Source organism: Mandrillus leucophaeus, unplaced genomic scaffold (genome assembly GCF_000951045.1).
Source record: "Mandrillus leucophaeus isolate KB7577 unplaced genomic scaffold, Mleu.le_1.0 Scaffold395, whole genome shotgun sequence".
Taxonomy (NCBI): Eukaryota; Metazoa; Chordata; class Mammalia; order Primates; family Cercopithecidae; genus Mandrillus; species Mandrillus leucophaeus.
The window spans coordinates 1,973,365-1,979,056 of record NW_012104198.1 but is presented as its reverse complement, the minus strand read 5'-3'; positions in this window follow the sequence as shown (position 1 = coordinate 1,979,056).

The window sequence follows — 5,692 nt, the reverse complement described above, 5'->3', positions numbered from 1 at the left end:
GCGGGAGAGGGCAATGCGGTGGGCTGGAGAGAGGCCGAGGGCCGCTCGGGTCTGGGAGCGCCGAGAGGACGGGACGGGCAGGAGCATGCCGGGACCCGCGGGGGGAAGGGGCTCTTTCCTTACCCCACACAAAAAGATGTGTCCGGGTTGGCCACCACTGCCCAGTGTTGCGGCCCCAGGTGGACGCTTCCGTGCGCGCATCCCTGCCCCGCGCGTGGCCGGGCCATTCCAGGCTGTGGGCTGCGGGCTCTGGGCTCCGAGGATCCGACACTCTGGGGAGTGGACACCCCTAGGGTCACACAGACAGGGCTTTGGACACCCACAGGAGCACACACATTGGAGAGTGGGCACTCCTGGGCTCACACAGACCGAGGTGCAGTGAGGTAGGGCGTGCCCGCCCAGGGGTAGTTGGTGGTGGCTGAGGGTGAGGGCAAGGTAGGGACTGGGAGGACACTTCTGGTTCCCTGGCTGGGCCAGGGTTTTCCTGTGCAGATGAGGGGAGTAGGCCGGGGCCTCTGGTTGGCGGGGAGGGCTCCAGGAGCCTGTCCCAGTCCTGCAGGCGTCTGGCTGAGCCCCACAGAAGAGAGCTCTGAGATGGGCTGTGCAGCAGGGGAAAGAAGAGGGAGGTCGGTCGCCTGTTCTGGGTTCTTGACCATTCACCACTGGTGGTGGAACCTGGAAGTCTGAGGGAGGAGGGTGGGGAGGCGCTTGAGGGACGGGGTCTAGGCGTCAGGAATGATAGCTTTTTGATCCAAGTTACTCAGTAATGGATAATTTTAACACGTGCCAACCTCTTCTGATTACATGAATAATTTCACTGCGTCTTCACAACAACCTTAACTACTATTATCATCGTTGCGTTCTGGATGAGAGACCTAAGGCCCTGTAGGGGTTACCAGAAGGCACACAGCTGAGCAGGGCCAGGGTCAGGCTGTGCACTCTGGACTCTGTTCTGACCACTGCATCATTGACTCTACAGATGTCTCTGCTTTCTGTGCTCACCCTGTGCTCATTCCGCCCCCGGCAGGACTGAGGGCCCCTGAAGCATCCATTTGCCCACAGCACCAGTGAACTGTGTAGAACTCTCTGTGCGAGGGGGCTGGCCCCTGCGCACTCTTGAGTCGTTTTTCTTCCCTGGTTCCCCAGGCAGGGGCAGTGAAGAGAGGACAGGGAAGCCTTGTAAGAAGAGGGCAGTAAATCACAGCATAGTTATCCAGACTGTGCAATTATTTACTTAGTGCATGAAGGGTCTTGTGCTAGGTGGTGGGGATACCGCACTGAACCAGACAGACAAGGGTCCTGTTCCTGCCTGCCCTCGGGGTGTGTTTTGGGAATTCCTCCTTGAGGGTGCTTTGGCATTGAATGGGCAGAGGTCTGGTGCTAGGGGGCAGCCCCACACCAGCAAGACTTGTAATGTACATGAATGTGAATGTCGTTTCAGGATGGTAAAAGGAGGCCTCCTGAAATTTTTTTTTTTTTTTTTTTTTGTCTGACAGAGTTTCACTCTTGTTGCCCAGGCTGGAGTGCAATGGCGCAATCTCGGCTCACCCCAACCTCCGCCTCCCGGGTTCAAGCGATTCTCCTGCCTCAGCCTCCCTAGTAGCTGGGATTACAGGCATGTGCCACCACGCCCAACTAATTTTGTATTTTTAGTAGAGACACGGTTTCTCCATGTTGGTCGGGCTGGTCTCGAACTCCCAACCTCAGGTGATCCACCCGCCTCAGCCTCCCAAAGTGCTGGGATTACAGGCATGAGCCACTGCGCCCAGCCGAAATGTTTCTTATTAAAAGGGAGCATTGGATCTGAGGGTTGGGAAATGACACTTCCTTAGGTCAGGCCTGTCCCAGGAAGCACCCCACAGTCAGGGGTATGGAGGGCCATGAGGATAGTACGGTGAGGGGAGGAGGAGGAGGAGGATATAACAATGTAAATTTTGCCATCTTGGCCTCAGTTTGGTTTTAAAGGACAGCAGCTGGACCCTCCCCATGTGTAGGACTCAATTAGTGGGGCCAGGGTGTGGAAGACAGCCCTGTGTCTTATTACCTACTCAGGGCCTGAGGTGTGGGAACCAGGATCTTATAGGGAATACCTTCCCAACAAGAAGCAAAATACAGAAGATATAAACAAGAAGCCAGGTGTAGTGGCTCACACCTGTAATGCAAGCACTTTGGGACACCGAGATGGGAGGATCCCTTGCACTCAGGAGTTTGAGACCCACCTAAGCAATATAGTAAGACCCTGTCTCTATAAAAAAACCTGGGAGGCAGAGGTTGCAGTGAGCTGAGATCGCGCCACTGCACTCCAGCCTGGGCAACAGAGCAAGACTCTGTCTCAAAAACAAACAAAAACCGAAACAAACAAAAAAACAAACTAGCTCTGGCCGGACGCAGTGACTCACCCCTGTAATCCCAGCACTTTGGGAGGTGTGCGGATCACCTGAAGCCAGGAGTTCGAGACCAGCCTGACCAACATGGTGAAACCCCATCTCTACTAAAAATACAAAAAATTAGTCTGTCATGGTGGTGTGTGTGCCTGTGATACCAGCTACTGGGGAGGCTGAGGTGGGAGGATCACTTGTGCCTGGGAGGCAGAAGTTGCAGTGAGCCGAGATCGTGGCACTGCACTTTAATCTGGGTGACAGAGTGAGACCGTGTCTTATGAAAAAAAAAAATACAAATATTAGTTGGGTGTGGTGGCATGGGCCTGTAATCCCAGCTACTAGGGAGGCTGAGGTGAGAGAATTGCTTGAACCCAGGAGGTGGAGGCTGCAGTGAGCTGAGATCACGCCACTGCACTCCAACCTGGGCAACGGAACAAGATTCTGCCTCAAAACACAAAAACAAAAACAAAAACAAAGGCCAGGCACAGTGGCTCACACCTGTAATTCCAGCACTTTGGGAGGCCCAGGCAGGTGGATTATTTGAGGTCAGGAGTTTGAGACCAGCCTGGCCAACATGGTGAAACCCTGTCTCTACTAAGAATACAAAAATTAGCTGGGCGTGATGGTCCGTGCTTGTAATCTCAGCTACTCCAGAGGCTAAGGCACAAGAATCACTTCCCAGGAGGCAGAAGTTGCAGTGGGCCGAGATTGCACCACGGCACTCCAGTCTTGGCGACAGAGTGAGACTCTGTCTCTAAATAAATAAATACATACATACATCCTAGCTCCAAATTACTGATGCCAATCAAGAGAGTAATAAAAATATGAATGATACGAAATGTGATATTAAAATGATTAGTAAATCACTATAGTCCATAATGGGAAAACTCATTCCATTATGTACTAAAATAACAAAAATCAGGCCAACACTTTGGGAGGCTGACGTGGGCAGATACCTTGAGTTCAGAGGTTTGAGACCAGCCTGGGCAACATATCAAAATTTCATCTCTACAAGAAATATAAAAATTAGCCAGGCATGGTGGAACATGCCTGTGGTCCCAGCTACTCGGGAGGCTGAGGTGGGAGGAAGAGGATGGCTTGAGCCTGGGAGGCGGAGGCTGCAGTGAGCCGAGATCATGTCACTGCACTCCAGCCTGGGCAATAGAGCCAGACCTTGTTTTTTTGTTTTTTTTCAAATCATTCTCATACTTTGATAAGGAAATATGCAACTTTTAAATGTTAATTTAGAAAACAACCAGCAAATGTAGCAAATGTTTAGTGTCCCCTAAATTAGTGTCCAAGGGGACAGATCTGGAGGCAGAGAAAGAAGTAGAAAAATGGAGAACAGGCCAGGCACAGTGGCTCACACCTGTAATCCCAGGGCTTTGGGAGGTAGAGGGAGCAGGATTGCTTCAGCCCACGAGTTCAAGACCAGCCTGGGCAAGATGGCAAAGCCCAATCTCTATAGAAAATAAAAAATTTTAAAAATTAGCACATCATGGTGGCACTGGCCTGTAGTCCCAGCTACTCAAGAGGCTGAGGTGGGAGGATCCCTTGAGCCCAGGAACTGGAGGTGGCAGTGAGCCATGATTATGCCACTGTACTGCAACCTGAATGATGGTGAGACCCTATCTCTAAAAAGAAAAAGAATAATCTTGGCCCCCATGTGGCACCTCACAGCTTGGGAACAACAATTTCTTACATGTTTCCTCAGCTCCAACCACCACTCACAAGCTGTGTGGCCTCGAGCAAGGCACCCACGCTTCTCTGGACCTCAGCTTCCCTGTCAGTACAATGGGGATAACAATAGTGCTTACTTTGTGGGGTCATCTGTGAATGTGAAATGAGTTAATAAATGGAAGGCACTTAGAAAAACCTCTGGAACCACTGAATCAAACTGGATATCATTATTGATCCCTCATTCAATCCTTCAATACCCATTTAGTGTCGTCTGTCCAGATGCAGGAGATACACCTGGCACATAGTGACTGCTCAGCGAGCAGTGTCACAATGAACATGTGCAATGGCCTTGAAGGCCACATCGGGGCTTGCCCTGATCGGCAGGTTGGAGGTGCTCCAGGACCGACGCTTAGCTGTGAGTGGGGATACGGGAGGGAGGTTGGAACTGCCACTGCAGAAGGAGCTCTGAACCAGGTTCAGGAGAGAGGCTTTGAACCTGCATGTGTGGGGAGCCATGGAAGTTTCCAGGAAGGACTGCAGGTCCCACCTGGAGATGTGCCGTTCCTCCTTTAGGTATTTTGGGAATGTCAGTCACACCCCAGACCTGCTCAGCTCCCCTACACTGCTGTTCCTGTATCTGAGAGCTTCAAGTCCCCAAATGGCCTACCTAATACATGGGGAAACTGAGGCCTGGGGAGGCCCAGGGACTGAGCTAGCATCCACTTGTGGAAATAGTCTGGCATCACCTGAAGAAGTTAGAGACATGCAAACCCTACGCCCTCAGATTCCCCTCTGAGAGCCTGTGTGCCGATGTAGACTCCCGCACAGGAGATGTTGTGGGAGCGAACACTGCAGTGTTGCTCCCAACAGCAAGAACCAGAAACAGCCCAAAGGCCTGTTACAGGAGAATGTGGACACCCAGGCTGCACATGCACACCACTGAATGCTGTATGGCAGTGGAAATAAATGAACAGCTACCGCTACAGGCAAACAGGAATCACAGCAACAGCTGGGAGCGACGGCATGAAGCAGAGGGACAAGAATGTGCACTCATGCCCAGTCTGCCTGGCTTACGATCCTGGCTCTCTGCTTGCCAGCTAGAACTATCGTGCAAATCATTTAACCACTTTGTGCCTCAGTTCCCTCATCTGTAAAATGGACATGGTAACAGTGTGTATCCTACAGGCCATTATGAGGATTTAAATGATTTAAAGGATTGTGGGCTGGGCACAGTGGCTCAGACCTGTAATCCCAGCACTTTGGGAGGCTGAGGTGGGTGGATCACCTGAGGTCAGGAGTTTGAGAACAGCCTGGCTAACATGGTGAAACCCCGTCTCTACTAAAAATACACACACACACACACACACACACACAAATTATTAGCCAGGTGTGGGGGCAGGGGCCTGTAATCCCAGCTACTTGGAAGGCTGAGGCAGGAGAATCACTTGAACCTGGGAGGCAGAGGTTGTAGTGAGCTGAGATTGTGCCACTGTACTCCAGCCTGGGCCACAGAGACTCCGTCTCAAAAATATAAATAAACAGGCCGGGCGCGGTGGCTCAAGCCTGTAATCCCAGCACTTTGGGAGGCCGAGATGGGCGGATCACGAGGTCAGGAGATCGAGACCATCCTG